General features: G+C 51.2%; 1 protein-coding gene across 1 annotated transcript in view; it reads right to left on the bottom strand.

Annotated features, from left to right (window-relative positions):
• Positions 1 to 19,704, bottom strand: part of ILRUN (inflammation and lipid regulator with UBA-like and NBR1-like domains) — a 205,307-nt gene that overhangs the window by 160,420 nt on the left and 25,183 nt on the right. The window lies entirely within an intron of this gene.

Here is a 19,704-nt window from a genome sequence, read left to right as displayed (position 1 = left end):
TTCACTCTCCGGCCATGTCGGTCTGCATTTTGCCAGAGAAGATGGGCGGGCCTGAACTAGCTCCGGCTGTCACATGACCGGAGCTCGTGCAGGCCCCGCCCACCTCCTGCTTCCTGCTCCTGGCACCACTGCGCTCCTCCCGCTGTCTTCTATCAAGGCAGATAAGTATGGGATCGTGCGAAAAAATCTGCAGGAATAATTTACAGGCTGCAGATTTTTCCGCAGGGAAATCCGCAATATTTACGCTGCGGAAAAAAACGCAGTATGGGCACAGCAAGTCCAAAACGCCATAGAAATGGCTGGGGATTCGCTGTACAGCGGATTTTTGAAAAATCCGCGAAATTTCCGCCCAAAAAATCGTGGCAAATTCCGCGAGTTTTCCGCAGCGTGGGCACATAGCCTAAAGCGGGCTTTACACGCTACGATATCGCTAGCAATTGCTAGCGATATCGAGCGTGTAAGTACCCGTCCCCATCGCACAAGCGATATCGTGTGATCGCTGCCGCAGCGAACATTATCGCTACGGCAGCGTCACAGGCACTTACCTGGTCGGCGTCGGCGCTGTGACTGCCGAACAATCCCTCAAGGGGGAGGGACGTTCAGCGTCACCGTGACGTGACTAAGCGGCCGGCCAATCAAAGCGGAGGGGCGGAGATGAGCGGGACGTAACATCCCGCCCACCTCTTTCCTTCCGCATTGCGGCCGGCGGCAGGTAAGGAAACGTTCCTCGCTCCTGCGGTGTCACACATAGCGATGTGTGCTGCCGCATGAGCAATGAACAACATGGATAAACAACCCTTACCGATTTTTGAGTTTGGGACGACCTCTCCATGGTGAACGATTTTCACCATTTTTGAGGTTGCTGATAAGTGTCACACGCTGCGATATCGTTAATGACGCCGGATGTGCGTCACTAACAACGTGAACCCGACGATAATTCTTTAACGATATCGTCGCGTGTAAAGCCCCCTTAAGAGTTCGGCCGGAGTCACACTTGTGAGAGACTTGCATAAGTCTCACATCGCATCACCCGCCACGGCAGCACACTCTGGACAGGAGCGGGTCGGCTGCTTGTATTTCTATGCAGCTGAGACGCTCCTGTCCGGAGAGGGGCAGGCTGTGCCAGGTGATGCGATGTGAGACTTGTGCAATTCTCTCGCAAGTGTCACTCCGGCCTTCAAGGGAATCTGTCAGCAGGTTTTTGCAATGTAGTAGTCTGAGAGCATAAATCATCCAAAGACTAGAAAGGACTCCTTAACATAACATACCAAAATATATCTTTATTCATGTAAAAAACAATATTAAAATATAAACTTGAGTAAAATATAGAGCGGGGTTACAAAAAATATTCTAGTTACCAATTCCCCTACTCAAAAACTGCAAAAAAAAAATTGCAAAGTTCCTCATGCACTTTTCATTATTTAAATCCCCATTAGAAAAAGGTACTAAATAATAATAAAGTACTAACAAAGTAACAGTATGCAGCAGAGCAGAGATTGTTGTGGATTACATTGGACATGGGTCTTTTAGAGGTAAATAAATTGGAGAAAGACGGTGCTTTTTTAAATAAAGGATTTTTCTGTGTTTTGTGATTAGTAATGGGGGGGAAGTGGGTGGTCTCAGACATTTTTTTTTGACAAATCACAGCTGTCATCAAACCGTTATATTACCCCGATTGCCACCGCACCAGGGCAATCAGGATGAGCTTGTTAAAGCGTAAGAATTGTTGCATCTAATGAATGTTACAATTCTGGGCTCCTATACTTAGGCTGGAGGGGAGGGCACAATAACCATAGGCCTCCCCGGGCTGAGATATCGGCTTTATCTTAGCTGGGCATCAAAATTGGGGGGGGAAGGGGACGCCTTTTTTTTTTTATGTACTTAAACAATTTGGGGAAAAATTGTATTTTGATACACAGCCAAAATAATGCACATGGCTGGGGGCTGTAGCCTGTAGCCATCTGCTTTATCTGTCCTGAGTATTAATATCTGGGAGACCATACGTCATTTTTTTTAAATTTAATTTTTCACCACTATAGGGATCCAGACAGTGTGTGATTCCAACCAATCACTGACGCTTTTACAGAGGGTGGGGGCACGGTCTGACTGCAACCAATCATAGACACTGGATCTGACTGTGGGGGTGAAAAGGGGGTGGGGGGGGGGAAGCAGTGAATATGCATGAGAGCTAATCATTAGACCTGGAAACAGTGCTACAGCCACGGGGAAGGTCAGTAAGTTTAAGGCCCTGTGCGCACACTGCGTTTTTTTTTCCCTACAGGTTTTGCTGCAGAATTTCTGTAGCAAAAAGAAGCAGCATGTCACTTTTTTTTCCGCAGGTACCTGCTATTTTGCCATGGTTAAAAACCGCAGGGATCCACACTTTTGTGGGTTGCGGGGGTTTGGTAAATGGAGGAATCGCGGAATAGTCTCCCTGGGTTCAATTGTCCGTGATGGTGAACTCCGCCCTTTCGCGCAACTGCGTGCGGAATTCGATCTGCCGGAATCTCATGGGTTTCAGTATCTCCAGCTCAGGCACGCCTTTCGGGCTCAGTTCTCTGGTCGTGGGGCTAGATTCTCTTCCTTCCCAGTCATTGGAATTATCAGATCACAGGGCCCTGGCGGTCTTATTTCCAAACTATACTCCTCCCTCATTCGGGCCAAAGCCATGAACAGTCCTCTTTCTGTCCGGGAGAAGTGGAGTGTCAGGATCTCTAAAACTGATGATGTAGTGTGGGATGACATTGTCGAATCCCACACTTTGGTCTCTCCCGCAATTAATAATAGATTGATCCAATTATATATAATTCACCAGAGTTATATCACTCCCCAGAAACTGAAAAAGATGAAAATGATGAATAATTTGGTGGGGGTGGGTTGTCCGAGATGCGGGATGATATGGGACTGCCGGGTCATTCTCTCCTATTGGGGTGAGGTTGTAGCGACTCTTTCCACCATACTTCAAAAAGCGGTCGCTATGAGCCCAATCCTGTGTTTATTCGGGGTGGTGGATGTACACTCCTGGTCCCAAGATGAGAATCTATTAATAAAAAAGGTCCTGTTTTTGGCCCGGAAGGGCATTATACTAAATTGGATGAGCACTCATCCCCCAACTAGAGCCTCTTGGATTGCATTGGTAAATGCTATAATTCCGTTAGAACAATTTGTATATAAGACGAGAGGTTCTTTACATAAATTTGACAAAGAAGGGAATTTTGTTACTTACCGTAAATTCCTTTTCTTCTAGCTCTTATTGGGAGACCCAGACGATTGGGTGTATAGCTACTGCCTCCGGAGGCCACACAAAGCATTACACTAAAAAGTGTAAGGCCCCTCCCCTTCTGGCTATACACCCCCCGTGGGATCACGGGCTTACTCAGTTTTAGTGCTAAAGCAAGAAGGAGGAAAGCCAATAACTGGTTTAAACAAATTCACTCCGAGTAACATCGGAGAACTGAAAACCGTTCAACATGAACAACATGTGGACCCGCAAACAAACCAAAAATCCCGAAGGACAACAGGGCGGGTGCTGGGTCTCCCAATAAGAGCTAGAAGAAAAGGAATTTACGGTAAGTAACAAAATTCCCTTCTTCTTCGGCGCTCTATTGGGAGACCCAGACGATTGGGACGTCCAAAAGCAGTCCCTGGGTGGGTAACGAAATACCTCATGTTAGAGCTGCAAGACAGCCCTCCCCTACGGGGAGGCCACTGCCGCCTGCAGGACTCTTCTACCTAGGCTGGCGTCCGCCGAAGCATAGGTATGCACCTGATAATGTTTGGTGAAAGTGTGCAGACTCGACCAGGTAGCTGCCTGGCACACCTGTTGAGCCGTAGCCTGGTGTCGTAATGCCCAGGACGCACCCACGGCTCTGGTTGAATGGGCCTTCAGCCCTGATGGAACCGGAAGCCCCGCAGAACGGTAGGCTTCAAGAATTGGTTCTTTGATCCATCGAGCCAGAGTGGCTTTAGAAGCCTGCGACCCTTTGCGCTGACCAGCGACAAGGACAAAGAGTGCATCAGAGCGGCGCAGGGGCGCCGTGCGGGAAATGTAGATTCTGAGTGCTCTCACCAGATCTAACAAATGTAAATCCTTTTCATACCGGTGAACCGGATGACGACAAAAAGAAGGTAAGGAGATATCCTGATTAAGATGAAACGAGGATACTACCTTAGGGAGAAACTCCTGAATGGGGCGCAACACTACCTTGTCCTGGTGGAACACCAGGAAGGGAGCCTTGGATGACAGAGCTGCCAGCTCAGACACTCTCCGAAGAGACGTGATCGCTACCAGAAAGGCCACTTTCTGTGACAGGCGAGAAAGGGAAACATCTTTCAGAGGCTCGAAAGGCGGCTTCTGGAGAGCAACTAGTACTCTGTTCAGATCCCATGGATCTAACGGCCGCTTGTACGGGGGCACGATATGACAAACCCCCTGCAGGAACGTGCGCACCTTAGGAAGGCGTGCCAGACGCCTCTGAAAAAACACGGATAGTGCCGAGACTTGCCCTTTAAGGGAGCCGAGCGACAAGCCCTTTTCTAACCCCGATTGCAGGAAAGAAAGAAAAGTAGGCAATGCAAATGGCCAGGGGGATACTCCTTGTGCAGAGCACCAGAATAAGAAAATCCTCCACGTTCTGTGGTAGATCTTAACAGAGGTGGACTTCCTACCCTGTTTCATGGTGGCAACGACTCCTTGGGATAATCCTGAAGACGCTAGGATCCAGGACTCAATGGCCACACAGTCAGGTTCAGGGCCGCAGAATTCCGATGGAAAAACGGCCCTTGGGACAGTAAGTCTGGCCGGTCTGGGAGTGACCACGGTCGGCCGACCGTGAGATGCCACAGATCCGGGTACCACGATCTCCTCGGCCAATCTGGGGCGACGAGTATGGCGCGGCTGCAATCGGCTCTGATCTTGCGTAACACTCTGGGCAAGAGTGCCAGAGGCGGGAATACATATGGGAGCCTGAACTGCGACCAATCTTGGACTAAGGCGTCTGCCGCCAGAGCTCTTTGATCGCGCGACCGCGCTATGAATGCCGTGACCTTGTTGTTGTGGCGAGACGCCATTAGGTCGACGTCCGGCACCCCCCAGCGGCGACAGATTTCCTGAAACACTTCCGGGTGAAGGGACCATTCCCCTGCGTCCATACCCTGGCGACTGAGGAAGTCCGCTTCCCAATTTTCTACGCCTGGGATGTGAACCGCGGATATGGTGGATGCTGTGTCCTCCACCCACGTCAGAATCCGCCTGACTTCCTGGAAGGCTTGCCGACTGCGCGTCCCTCCTTGGTGGTTGATGTATGCCACCGCTGTGGAGTTGTCCGACTGGACTCGGATTTGCTTTCCTTCCAGCCACTGCTGAAAGGCTAGGAGAGCAAGATACACTGCCCTGAGTTCCAGAACATTGATCTGAAGGGTGGACTCCTGCTGAGTCCACGTCCCCTGAGCCCTGTGGTGGAGAAAAACTGCTCCCCACCCTGATAGACTCGCATCTGTCGTGACCACTGCCCAGGATGGGGGTAGGAAGGATCTTCCCTGAGACAACGAGGTGGGAAGAAGCCACCATTGCAGAGAGTCCTTGGCCGTCTGGGAAAGGGAGACTTTCCTGTCTAGGGACGATGACTTCCCGTCCCATTGGCGGAGAATGTCCCATTGAAGTGGACGCAGATGAAACTGCGCAAAGGGAACTGCCTCCATGGCTGCCACCATCTTCCCTAGGAAGTGCATGAGGCGCCTTAAGGAGTGCGACTGTCCTTGAAGGAGAGACTGCACCCCTGTCTGTAGGGAACGCTGCTTGTTCAGCGGAAGCTTCACTATCGCTGATAGAGTATGAAACTCCATGCCAAGATACGTTAGTGATTGGGTCGGTGACAGATTTGACTTGGCAAAATTGATGATCCACCCGAAAGTCTGGAGAGTATCCAGCGTAATATTCAGGCTGAGTTGGCATGCCTCGAGAGAGGGTGCCTTGACAAGTAGATCGTCTAGGTAAGGGATCACCGAGTGTCCCTGAGAGTGCAAGACCGCTACCACTGCCGCCATGACCTTGGTGAAAACCCGTGGGGCTGTCGCCAGACCGAATGGCAGAGCTACGAACTGAAGATGGTCGTCTCCTATCACAAAACGTAGAAAACGTTGGTGCTCCGTAGCAATTGGCACGTGGAGATAGGCATCTTTGATGTCTATTGAGGCAAGGAAGTCTCCTCGAGACATTGAGGCAATGACGGAGCGGAGGGATTCCATCCGGAACCGCCTTGCGTTCACATGCTTGTTGAGCAGTTTTAGGTCCAGAACAGGACGGAAGGAGCCGTCCTTTTTTGGAACCACAAAGAGATGGGAGTAAAATCCTTGCCCTCGTTCCTGAGGGGGGACCGGGATCACCACTCTTTCTGCTCTTAGAGAGTCCACCGCCTGCAGCAGGGCATCTGCTCGGTCGGGGTGTGGGGAGGTTCTGAAGAACCGAGGTGGAGGCCGAGAGCTGAACTCGATTCTGTACCCGCGAGACAAAATGTCTGTTACCCACCGGTCCTTGACCTGTGACAGCCAAATGTCGCAAAAGCGGGAGAGCCTGCCACCGACCGAGGATGCGGAGGGAGGAGGCTGAAAGTCATGAGGTAGCCGCTTTGGAAGCGGTTCCTCCATTTGGTTTCCTGGGGCGTGAGTGAGCCCGCCAGGAATCTGAGTTCCTGTGTTCCTTCTGAGTCCCTTTGGAAGAGGAGAATTGGGCCTTGCCCGAACCTCGAAAGGACCGAAACCTCGACTGCCACTTTTTCTGCTGTGGTTTGCTTGATCTGGACTGTGGTAAGGAAGAGTCCTTACCCTTGGACTGTTTAATGATTTCAGCCAATGGCTCACCAAACAGTCTGTCTCTAGATAATGGCAAGCTGGTTAAGCATTTTTTGGAACCAGCATCTGCTTTCCAGTCCTTTAACCACAAGGCTCTGCGCAAAACCACAGAGTTGGCGGACGTCATAGAGGTACGGCTTGTAGACTCTAGGACAGCATTGATAGCATAGGTTGCAAACGCAGACATTTGCGAAGTTAGGGACGCCACCTGCGGCACTGCTGGATGTATGATAGCATCCACCTGTGCTAAACCAGCTAAAATAGCTTGGAGTGCCCACACGGCCGCGAATGCTGGAGCAAACGACGCGCCGATAGCTTCATAGACAGATTTCAACCAAAGGTCCATCTGTCTGTCGTTGGCATCTTTAAGTGAAGCGCCATCCTCTACTGCGACTATGGATCTAGCCGCAAGCTTGGAAATTGGTGGATCCACCTTTGGACAGTGGGTCCAGCGTTTGGCCACGTCAGGGGGAAAAGGATAACGGGTATCCTTAGAACGTTTAGAGAAACGCTTGTCTGGATGAGCGTCGTGTTTCTGGATTGATTCTCTGAAGTCAGAGTGGTCCAAAAAAGCACTTAATTTACGCTTGGGATATAGGAAACGGAACTTCTCCTGCTGTGCAGCTGCCTCCTCTGCTGAGGGAGCTGGGGGAGAAATATCCAACAGTCTATTGATGGCCGATATAAGGTCATTAACCATGGCGTCACCATCAGGGGCATCCAGATTGAGAGGGGTTTCAGGGTTAGAATCCTGATCACCGTCCTCAGACTCATCACAGAGAGACTCTCCTCGCTGAGACCCTGAGCAGTGTGATGACGTCGAGGGTCTTTCCCAGCGAGCTCGCTTAGGGTGCCTGGGGCTGTCATCTGAGTCAGAGATTTCAGCCTGTGATGCCTGGGACTCCCTTGAAGTACGGATTAGTTCCAACTGAGGGGGACCTGGGAGCAAAGGCATAGCAGTGTCCATGGCCTGCATAACTGGCCTGGACTGCAAGGCCTCAAGGATTTTTGACATAGTCACAGACATCTTATCAGCAAAAACTGCAAAGTCTGTCCCCGTCAACGGGGCAGGGTTCACAGGCGGCTCTGCCTGGGCAACTACCACCATAGGCTTTGGCTGACGAAGTGCCACTGGGACTGAACATTGCACACAATGGGAATCATTGGAACCTGCCGGTAGATCAGCCCCACATGCAGTACAAGCAGTGTACACAGCCTGTGCCTTGGCACCCTTGCGTTTTGCGGATGACATGTTGCTGTCTCCTCAGAGCAATACAGGGTGTCCAGCCAAGAAGCGACCTTACAGTGCAACTATATAATATATATATATATATGGTACCAAGAAAAAAGTACACTAATATAACACTGAGGCACTAGTGGGGCCAGCACTAAAGCGCTGCTTACCGCCCGCTTAAGAGCGGGTGTGTGGTCGCCGAAATCCCTCCAGTCTGGGTCTCCCAGAGCCTGCTGCCTTTCCCCAGCCAGACTGCATGTGTAATGGCTGCCGGCGTTCTGTGAAGGGGGGGCGGGCCCTGGGCGTGCACAGACAAAGAGCGGGAAGCCTGCGTCCCCCTGTGCCTAGTGAGAGGGCTGGAGCATGTAAATAAGGCTCCAGCCCTCGGCGCTGCCTATTGAACAGCGTCTCTCCCCTACCCTGATTGACAGGGTGGGGGCGGGAACGAAACGGCGCTAGGCCGCAGAAGCCGGGGACTAAAGTTAGAAGCGCCGCCGCCGTAAGAGCGCGGTCGGCGCGAAGTCCCCGGCGCACTACAGGTCGCAGCTGCGCCGCCGCTCCAGGAGCGGTCGGCGCAGTAGTTCCCACCATGTAACGTCACTCAGCAAAGCTGCAGTGACCTAACCCCGGCGCACAGCGCTACTGTCCCCGGCGCACTACAACACTCAGCAAGTCCTGAGTGTGTCCGTGCCTGCCGGGGATACCGAGTACCTGAATGATGCAGGGCCATGTCCCTGACTGTACTCATGCTCCGAATCCAGCAGGTTCTCTGGGTCTGTGGATGGAGCCCGGCCTCAGGGCTTGGAGGCCGGCAAGATCCCACTTCCACAGAGCCCTACCAGGGGATGTGGAAGGAAAACAGCATGTGGGCTCCAGCCTCTGTACCAGCAATAGGTACCTCAACCTTACAAGCACCACCGCGGGTGAGAAGGGAGCATGCTGGGGGCCCTATATGGGCCCTCTTTTCTTCCATCCGATATAGTCAGCAGCTACTGCTGACTACTAACAGTGGAGCTATGCGTGGATGTATGACCTCCTTCGCACACAAAGCTTGAAAACTGAGTAAGCCCGTGATCCCACGGGGGGTGTATAGCCAGAAGGGGAGGGGCCTTACACTTTTTACTGTAATGCTTTGTGTGGCCTCCGGAGGCAGTAGCTATACACCCAATCGTCTGGGTCTCCCAATAGAGCGCCGAAGAAATATGGGGTAGATGGTTGGGTTCGCCCTTGACTGGAGGATCACCCGGTTCCCTGACTGATAACCTACAGTCATTACTATCGGAGTAATACTCGATATTGCTCCAGTGATGGGAGAGGAGAAATATGTAATCCATGAAATTCCGTATTAGTAATGTGACGTGGTCCCTGACACCTGGGTTGTACATTCCTTGTCAATATGGGCTTTTTGCCCCAGGTTGGAGATGGCTCGCGAGCTGACACCTTTGAAATATCTACTGTATTAATGCCATACTGAAAGCAATAGATGTTGAACTGATTGCTGATGCATTATTAATCTAGCTATTAACCAATTTACACATATTTTTACTGTACAAATTGCTGAGTTGTCTTTGATTGTAATGATTTACTTAACCTTCAATAAAACGAGTTTAAAAAAAAAAAACCCGCAGGGACACAAACCGCGGAAAAACCGCATGCGGATTTTGGGTACGTTTTTTGCCGCGGGTGCGGCATTCTGCCAGAGGGTGGGGATTTTACTTAAGAAACACAAATTTCCCAGTGCGCACAGACCCTAAATTTCCTGTTTTATTCCTCATTTTCTTTTTCCTTTTTTTATAACAATTTCCTTCATTATTTGGGTGGCCGAACCCGAACAGTAACACGGACGTCCCTCAGAAGTCCATGTTCGGGGTCCATGCATGGACAGTTCAGGTTCGCTTATCCCTATTCATAACATTTGAAATTTTCAGCTTTTTTTTCCACGTTACACCCACAAATAAATGGATTTAATTGGGATTTTATGTGATATACCAATAAAAAATAGAAAGTATTCGTGAAGTGTAAAGGAAATGTTAAAAATATAGCTCTGAAAACTGTGACATGTATTTTATTCAGCCCCCTGAGACAATACTTTGTAGGACCACCTTTCTCTTCAATTACTGCAAGTCTTTTGGCGTATGTCTCTACCAGCTTTCCACAGCTAAAAGTGACATTTTTGCTCATTCTTCTTTATAATATAGCTCCAGCTCTGTGAGATTAGATGGAGTAAGTCAATGAACAGCCATCAAGTCTTGCCCTAGATTCTCAATGGGATTTAGGTCTGGAATGTGACTGGGCCATTCACACACATAAATAAGATTTAATCTGAACCAATCCATTGTAGCTCTGGCAAGTTGTTTAGGGTCAAGTCCTTCTGGAAGGTGAACGAACCTATGCCCCAGTCTCAAGTCTTTTGCAGATAACAGGTTTTTGTTCAGGATTGCCCTGTATTTGCCTACATCCATCTTCCCTTCAACTCTGACCAACTTCCCTGTCTCTGCTGTAGGAAAGCCTCCTCACAGCATGATGCTGCCAGCACCATGTTTGACAGTGGGGGAGGTACTTTCAGGATGATTTGCAGTGATAGGTTTCCTGCCACACACACCATTTTGCATTTAGCCCAAAAAGTTCTACTTTGGTCTCATCTGACCAGAACACCTTCTTGCACATGCTAGCTGTATCTCCTACATGGCATTTTGGAAACTGCAAACGGGACTTCTTATGGCTTGTTTTATAAAATAAATAAATAAATTGCTTTAGTCTAGCCACTCTTCCATAATGACCAGGTTTGTGGAGCATGCAACTAACGGTTGTCCTGTGGACAGATTCTCTCCCTGGAGCTGTGGATCTCTGCAGCTCCTCCAGATTGACCATGGCCCTCTTAGCAGTTTCTCTAATTGGTGCTCTCCTTGCTTGGGATGGTGGACAGACATGTCTTGGAAGGTTTGCAGTTGTGCCATACTCCTTCCTTTTTTGGATGATGGACTTAACAGTGCTCCGTGAAATGTTCAGAGCTTTGGCCATTTACTTTTTATTAATTAACCCTAGTTTATTCTTCTCTGATTGGTGTGATCCTTAAGGCCCCGTCACACTAAGCAACATCGCTAGCAACATCACTGCTGATGGACAACTTTTGTGACGTAGCAGCGATGTTGCTAGTGATGTTGCTGTGTGTGACATCCAGCAACAACCTGGCCCCTGCTGTGAGGCTGCTGGTTGTTGCTGAATGGCCTGGACCATTTTTTAGTTGTTGCTGTCCCGCTGTGAAGCACAGATCGCTGTGTGTGACAGCGAGACAGCAACAACTAAATGTGCAGGCAGCAGGAGCCGGCTTCTGCGAACACTGGTAACCACGGTAAACATCGGGTAACCAAGAAGCCCTGTCCTTGTTTACCCAATATTTACCTTCGTTACCAGCCTCCGCCGTTCTCACTGTCAGTGCCAGCTCCTGCTCCTTGCACGTGTAGCAGAGTACACATCGGGTAATTAACCCGATGTGTACTGTAGCTAGGAGAGCAGGGAGCCAGCGCTAAGCAGTGTGCGCGGCTCTCTGCTCTCTGCACGTGTAGCTGCAGCACACATTGGGTAATTAACCCAATGTGTGCTGTAACTAGGAGAGCAGGGAGCCAGCGCTAAGCGGTGTGCGCTGCTCCCTGCACGTGTAGCTACAGCACACATCGGGTAATTAACCCGATGTGTGCTGTAGCTAGGAGAGCAGGGAGCCAGCGCTAAGCAGTGTGCGCGGCTCCTGCTCTGTGCACATGTAGCTGCAGCACACATCGGGTAATTAACCCGATGTGTGCTGTAACTAGGAGAGCAGGGAGCCAGCGGTAAGCGGTGTGCGCTGCTCCCTGCTCTCTGCATGTGTAGCTGCGTGCGCTGGTAACCAAGGTAAATATCGGGTTGGTTACCCGATATTTACCTTAGTTACCAAGCACAGCATCGCTTCAGTGTGTCGCTGCTGGCTGGGGGCTGGTCACTGGTGACAGCTCACCAGCAACCCGTGTAGCGATGCTCCAGCGATCCCTGCCAGGTCAGGTTGCTGGTGGGATCGCTGGAGCGTCTGACTGTGTGACCTCTCACCAGCAACCTCCTAGCAACTTACCAGCGATCCCTATCAGGTTGTATCGTTGTTGGGATCGCTGGTAAGTTGTTTAGTGTGACGGTACCTTTACTTTTTGTGATGCCATTGATCACTAATGATCTCAAATAAACCACTGAGGCCTTCACAGAACAGCAGTACTTATCTTGACAATAAATTACACATCTATGGACTCAACTAATTAAGTTTCTTCTGGAGGCAATTACTCAGGTTATTATTTAGGGCATCAGACTACAAATGCACATCACAATTTTCAAATTTATATTTTTAAAAATACAGTATTTAGAAAATCATGTATCATTTCCCTTATATTTCACAAATATGTGAGTGCTACTGTGTGTTTGTAGATCACATAAAATCACAATAAAATACATTTACACTATATGCGCACACTGAGTTGTCCCGTTTTTTGCTGCAGTTTTGTTGTCCGAATTTTCTGACATTTGACTTCCCTGCAAAGTCTATGAAAAGTCAGATTTGCTGTGCTTACATTGCAGTTTGTCAGCGTTTTTTTGACAAACGTTTGTGACAACAAAGAAGCAGCATGATCATTCTTCTTGCGTTTTTAGCAACATTTGTCACCTATTGAAATCAATGAGGCCATGAAAAACGTAAGGAAAAACACGTGCTATCAATTTGGTGCGTTTTGCATGCGTCTTTGGAGCTTTTTGGGCACAAAAAACGCACCTACATTACAAGCGGTTTTTAAGACATTTCCAGGCTCTCTGTGACAAGGTGCAGTTTTGGCTGCAGTTTGTGTGCAGAAAAAACTGCAGCGTGCGCATGTAGCCTGAAGTTTGTGGATGTAAAGCGAAAAAGAATTTAGAAAAGTTCAGGGGGGTATTAATACTACTTCACTGCACTGTAGTAATAAAAGCCCTTCTATTGCTAAAGTTAGAATTTAATCAACTTCTGTTTATTCAACTGAGAAATTAACTGAATAACCACATCAAAATATCTAAAGTAGTTACAAAGGGCAGGTCGTCTATGTAAACATGTAGCTAATCATCAACACAGCAAAATAAAAAAAAACCAAAACATTGTAGAAGTGTTCAATGTGCACAGAAATACAAACTGTAAAATAGATATTATGCACATATTATACTCAGACTAGGAAAAGAAACCTATAGGGCAGTGATGGCGAACCTATGGCACGTGTGCCACCAGGGGCACGCTGAGCCCATTCTGTTGGCACGCGTGCTGTCGCCCGATCCTGCAGCTTTGGTCTGCTAGTGCAGTAGCGCCGGCAGATCAAATCTGTGTTGGAGCGGAGGAGACATTTCTCCTCCGCTCTGACACTCCTCCTCCCCCAGGCTGCAGGTGTGTTGCCTAGGAGACGGAGGAGCGTCAGAGAGCGGCGCCAGCGCCGTCTGCTGGCCGCTGGGAACTGAGCAGCGGTGGAGCAGTGGAGCGGGTGCAGGAAGGTAAGTTGTGTGTTGCTTTTTTTTTTTTTTTTATAACTCGTGTGCGGCAGCGCCAGCATGGGGTGGGGGAATGCACGTGGGGTGGGAGAGTGGGAACGCACATGGCAGCGTGGGGTGGGAGAGGGGGAACGCACATGGCAGCGTGGGGTGGGAGAGGGGGAACGCACATGGCAGCGTGGGGTGGGAGAGGGGGAACGCACATGGCAGCGTGGGGTGGGGGAATGCACGTGGGGTGGGAGAGTGGGAACGCACATGGCAGCGTGGGGTGGGAGAGTGGGAACGCACATGGCAGCGTGGGGTGGGAGAAAGGGAACGCACATGGCAGCGTGGGGTGGGAGAGGGGGAACGCACATGGCAGCGTGGGGTGGGAGAGGGGGAACGCACATGGCAGCGTGGGGTGGGAGAGGGGGAACGCACATGGCAGCGTGGGGTGGGAGAGGGGGAACGCACATGGCAGCGTGGGGTGGGAGAGTGGGAACGCACATGGCAGCGTGGGGTGGGAGAGTGGGAACGCACATGGCAGAGTGGGGTGGGAGAGTGGGAACGCACATGGCAGAGTGGGGTGGGAGAGTGGGAACGCACATGGCAGAGTGGGGTGGGAGAGGGGGAACGCACATGGCAGCGTGGGGTGGGAGAAAGGGAACGCACATGGCAGCGTGGGGTGGGAGAATGCACGTGGGGTGGGAGAGTGGGAACGCACATGGCAGCGTGGGGTGGGAGAGTGGGAACGCACATGGCAGCGTGGGGTGGGAGAGGGGGAACGCACATGGCAGCGTGGGGTGGGAGAGTGGGAACGCACATGGCAGCTGGGGTGGGAGAGTGGGAACGCACATGGCAGCGTGGGGTGGGAGAGTGGGAACGCACATGGCAGCGTGGGGTGGGAGAGGGGGAATGCACATGGCAGCGTGGGGTGGGAGAGGGGGAATGCACATGGCAGCGTGGGGTGGGAGAGGGGGAACGCACATGGTAGCGTGGGGTGGGGGAATGCACGTGGGGTGGGAGAATGGGAACGCACATGGCAGCGTGGGGTGGGAGAGTGGGAACGCACATGGCAGCGTGGGGTGGGAGAGTGGGAACGCACATGGCAGCGTGGGGTGGGAGAGTGGGAACGCACATGGCAGCGTGGGGTGGGAGAGGGGGAACGCACATGGCAGCGTGGGGTGGGAGAGGGGGAACGCACATGGCAGCGTGGGGTGGGAGAGGGGGAACGCACATGGCAGCGTGGGGTGGGAGAGGGGGGAACGCACATGGCAGCGTGGGGTGGGAGAGGGGGAACGCACATGGCAGCGTGAGGTGGGAGAGGGGGAACGCACATGGCAGCGTGGGGTGGGAGAGGGGGAACGCACATGGCAGCGTGGGGTGGGAGAGGGGGAACGCACATGGCAGCGTGGGGTGGGGGAATGCACGTGGGGTGGGAGAGTGGGAACGCACATGGCAGCGTGGGGTGGGAGAGGGGGAACGCACATGGCAGCGTGGGGTGGGAGAGTGGGAACGCACATGGCAGCGTGGGGTGAAAGAGGGGGAACGCACATGGCAGCGTGGGGTGGGAGAGGGGGAACGCACATGGCAGCGTGGGGTGGGAGAGGGGGAACGCACATGGCAGCGTGGGGTGGGAGAGGGGGAACGCACATGGCAGCGTGGGGTGGGAGAGGGGGAACGCACATGGCAGCGTGGGGTGGGAGAGGGGGAACGCACATGGCAGCGTGGAGTGGGAGAGGGGGAACGCACATGGCAGCGTGGGGTGGGAGAGGGGGAACGCACATGGCAGCGTGGGGTGGGAGAGGGGGAACGCACATGGCAGCGTGGGGTGGGAGAGGGGGAACGCACATGGCAGCGTGAAGTGGGAGAGGGGGAACGCACATGGCAGCGTGGGGTGGGGGTGGGGGAACGCACATGACAGCGTGGGGTGGGGGAACGCACATGGCAGCGTGGGGTGGGGGAACGCACATGGCAGAGTAGGGTGGGAGAACACACATGCCAGCATGGGGGGGGAGGACACGCATGCCAGGATGGGGGGGGGAAACATGCATGCCAGGATGGAGGAAACATGCATGCCAGGATGGGGAAACATGCATGCTAGGATGGAGGAAACATACCTGCCAGGATGGAGGAAACATGCATGCCAGGATGGAGGAAACATGCATGCCAGGATGGAGGAAACATGCATGCCAGGATGGAGGAAACATGCATGCCAGGATGGAGGAAACATGACACGATAGGGTACATTTACCAGGAAGGGGTACATTTACCTGGATGGGGTAAATTAACCAGGATTGGGAACATTTACCAGGAATGGGGTACATGCCGGGATGGGGGAACATTTACAAGGATGGGCAATATGTCAGGATGGGGTACATTTACCAGCATGGGGGAACATGCCAGAATGGGTAACATTTACCAGGATGGAGGACATTTACCAGGATGGGCCCGTGATGAGAACAAATATACCAGAATGTAGGAAATATATATCAGGATAGGGGACATGTTTACCAGGAAGTGGCCAGGAAGGGGGACAGAACTACACAATGATGGGGAGGGGAGCCACTCGTAAGTCTTTATGGGATTTCAAGATGTTCAGACTTTGAAATGTAGATGTGGATTACAGGGTGACACCTGATTGCATTCCAGGCTAAAATCTCTGTCTAATATGCTGCAATTTTTTTCCAGAAAGATCAATCCAACTGCTGTGTCTGGAAAGGGCAGGGGCTCAGCTCCAATGAGTGGTAAGCAGGCATGAGCGTGATGCCCCCTGCTGAAGAGAAGACGGCAAAGGTAAGATTAAAATCAATTCTTTATATAATAGGATTGGTTGGCACTTCGGAAAAAAAATGGGTTTAGGGCTACAGTTTGGGCACTCGGCCTGTAAAAGGTTCGCCATGACTGCTATAGGGCAACAGTATGTAGAAAGTGCAATCAATCTGGTCTCAGTTCTAGGAGTCAGACTTCCGTATCCAGGGCTGCACTGTTAGGCTATGTGCGCACACACCGCGTTTTTGGGTGCAGATTTGTGCCTATTTTTATGACAATAAAATCAATGAGAATTCTGCAGTGGCCTTGTGCATGTTATTTTTCCTTTGCAGATTTGGTGCAGAATATAACCTGCAGCATGTCAATTCTTTCAGCGTTGTTTTGTCAGCATTTTTCCACCCAAAATGTATAAAAAGAACGCATGCAAAAAAACGCACTGAAAATGGGGCAAAAATTTTCTGCCAGAGAATGCAGATTTGGGGCAGAATTTTCTGCAAGCAAATACTAATTGGCCCTGTCACACACAGAGATAAATCTGCAGCAGATCTGTGGTTGCAGTGCCAGGTTTGTGGCTGTGTACAAATGGAACAATATGTCCATGATTTCACTGCAACCACAGATCTGCCAAAGATTAATCTCTGTGTGTGACAGGGCCTTTAGAGTATGAACCCATGATCAAGGCTATGTGGCGTTCTGATGGCAGCATATTCTTTCGCTGCATTCTCCCGTGCAGGAGATTGACATGCTGCGGATAGGAAACCAGCTCCGCAAGTCAGTTTAAAGGGAACCTGTCAGGTGCAATATATACAGAGAACCATGAGACGTTCTGTGTGCATACAATCCCTGTCTAACCATCCCAGCCTATAGTAGTATAGACAAAGAGATCTTAAGAAAAAATATTTCTAAAGATCCTTTATGATATGCTAATGAGGCCAGCGACTAGTCGCAAGGGCGTTATATCCCCCGATTAGTCCACTCTGTTAGCATGCCCACAGGGGTGTGCTAACATGCTATTAAATACCCATTTCCCAGCGTCATCGGCTGTGAAGTGCGTCTCCGTTGTCACCATCTCAGATGCCGGGTGTAGGCTCGGTGCGCATGATCAGAAGTTACCGCACTTCTGGTCATGCACACTATAAAGCAGGTTTTACACGTCCCGGCTTCAGAGAGATCTAGTGCACATGACCGGAAATGCGGTGACTTCTGATCATGCCTACTGAGCCTAAACGCGACGTTCTGAAGAGGTGACAACAGACAGATACGCGGGTCACTGCTCATGACGTTGGGCAATGGGCACTGCTCAAGGTTCTGGGTGCATACTGGACCTGACAGGTTCCGTTCAAGGCTACTTTCACACATCCGTTTTTTGGCATCAGGCACAATCCGACTTTTGCCTGATGCAACGGATCCGTCGCAGATTGTGTAAAAAGTGATGCGACAGATCTAGCAAAAAACAGATCTGTTTTTTTCCGTGCAAAAAGGGACAGAGAGCCCCCATCATCACCGCACACACTGGCACTACCACTCCCATCATCTCCACACATACTGGCACTACCGCTCCCATTATCACCGCACACACCGGCACTACCACTCCCATCATCACCGCACACACCGGGACTACCGCCCCCATCATCACCGTACACACCGGCACTACCACTCCGATCATCACCGCACACACGCAGGCACTACCGCTCCAATCATCACCGCACACATGCAGGCACTACCGCCCCCCATCATCACTGCACACACTGGCTCTACCACACCCATCATCACCGCAGACACCAGCACTGCCGCTCCTATCATCAACGCACACACCCAGGCACTACCGCACCCATCATCACCGCACACACCCAGGCACTACCGCAGCCATTATCACCAAACACACCGGCACTACCTGAGAGACGTCACCGCTGACAGCGTGACTCACTCCAGTTGCTCCGTGGAGCTGACAGAGCGGTCGTGGTCTGTGGCCGCTCTCTGTCAGCTTCCGATGTAGCAGAGTTGAAAGCGTCGTGGGACCTCGTGTGGATTACGACGGACCTGGAGGGGTATTTGGGGGTTAATAAAGTGGTGAAAGAGGGTTTTTTTCTTTTATTTCAAATAAAAGATTTTTCGGTGTTTGTGTTTTTTTTTACTTTCACTATAGATTAATAATGGGGGGGTGTCTCATAGACGCCTGCCATGATTAAGCTAGCAAATCAAAAAAGTCCGTGGAGCCTGTTAGGAGTCTCGACACAGAAACTAGCCAGATATCCCTCCGGGAAGGACCTAGCCAAGGAGTGGCTCTTTTTAGGAGACCACCATAACCACCATATTAAGTGGCCCTTTTAGTCAATATCTAATTCTTTGACAACTTTAAAGATATGACAAGGGAAATACCAAGGCCAGGTATCCATCCACAGACAGCTGTTTCGGGGTATTTCCCCTCATCAGTGTGGAGTAGTATTCTGGCCAGGTGGGAACAATGCCTAATAGACCAACAAGACAAAACAAATCACAGATTTTGGGGAGACCAGCCAGAGAAAACACTGCTGACAGCCAACGAGGGCGCTCAACACAGTGAAATCCTAGGTACATTGCCCCCTGGGAATCCTACTCCACACTGATGAGGGGCAATACCCCGAAACAGCTGTCTGTGGATGGATACCTGGCCTTGGTATTTCGCTTGTCATATCTTTAAACTTGTCAAAGAGTTAGATATTGACTAAAAGAGACACTTAATATGGTGGATATGGTGGTCTCCTAAAAAGAGCCACTCCTTGGCTAGGTCCTTCCCGGAGGGATATCTGGCTAGTTTCTGTGTTGAGACTCCTAACAGAGGCTCCACAGACTTTTTTGATTTGCATATTTCCCAAGGGGCAACGTACCAAGGATTTCACTGTGTTGAGCGCCCTCGTTGGCTGCCAGCAGTGTTTTCTCTGGCTGGTCTCCTTGAGATCAGTGATTGTTTTGTCTTGATGATTAACCTAGGACTTAGGCGGGCTTTGCACGTTGTGACATCGCAAGCCGATGCTGCGATGTCGCACGCGATAGTCCCCGCCCCCGTCGCAGGTATGATATCTTGTGATAGCTGGCGTAGCGAAAATTATCGCTACGCCAGCTTCACATGCACTCACCTGCCCTGCGACCGTCGCTCTGGCCGGCGACCCGCCTCCTTCCTAAGGGGGCGGGTCGTGCGGCGTCATAGCGACATCACACGGCAGGCGGCCAATAGCGGCGGAGGGGCGGAGATGAGCGGGATGTAAACATCCCGCCCACCTCCTTCCTTCTGTATAGCCGCCGGCGGCAGGTAAGGTGAAGTTCCTCGCTCCTGCGGCTTCACACACAGCGATGTGTGCTGCCGCAGGAAC

This window comes from Anomaloglossus baeobatrachus, chromosome 2 (assembly GCF_048569485.1).
Source record: "Anomaloglossus baeobatrachus isolate aAnoBae1 chromosome 2, aAnoBae1.hap1, whole genome shotgun sequence".
Classification (NCBI taxonomy): Eukaryota; Metazoa; Chordata; class Amphibia; order Anura; family Aromobatidae; genus Anomaloglossus; species Anomaloglossus baeobatrachus.
The sequence above is the reverse complement of the archived record's forward strand: the minus strand, read 5'-3'. Positions and strand labels throughout refer to the sequence as shown.